Below are 559 nucleotides of genomic sequence, written 5' to 3' on the forward strand. Positions count from 1 at the left end.
GCTCCACGGAAAATTAAAGGGCCGGCAGACAGAAAAACATGGTTGGCGGCCTATGCAATGTGGCCCACCAGAAATCTAGAGGTTCCCCACTCCTCATATAGACATTACTTTGGTTTGCATCGACATCAGTGCTTTATTTCATGTGGGTATTTGTGTTTTGATCTTGATAGCGCATGCTTGGTTACAATCACTATCCTCTATAGCATTCTATAGACATAATGTAGATGGGATTTTTCTAGTTTGAGAACGATTTTATTATTTCCATTAAATCTATTTTTAAAAAGGGTATATTATGTAAATTTTCAATTGCCCTATGGTTGATTTCTGTGGGTCCCAATAATCATCTTATTTTTAAGGGGGAAGCAAAAAAAATAAAAATAAAATAGGGCGTTAACCCACGTAAAATTGAACATTTATGGGCCTCTATTTTTGGGACTGACGGAAAGAGTGGAGCACAAAGGTTTCCCAGGAGATAAACTTTAGCAATGTGTTTTTCATGATAATGATAACCCATCATTATAGGATTAATGAATCGAAAATGCAAAAAAAATAATAAAAA

Source organism: Ranitomeya variabilis, chromosome 1 (assembly GCF_051348905.1).
Source record: "Ranitomeya variabilis isolate aRanVar5 chromosome 1, aRanVar5.hap1, whole genome shotgun sequence".
Lineage (NCBI taxonomy): Eukaryota > Metazoa > Chordata > Amphibia > Anura > Dendrobatidae > Ranitomeya > Ranitomeya variabilis.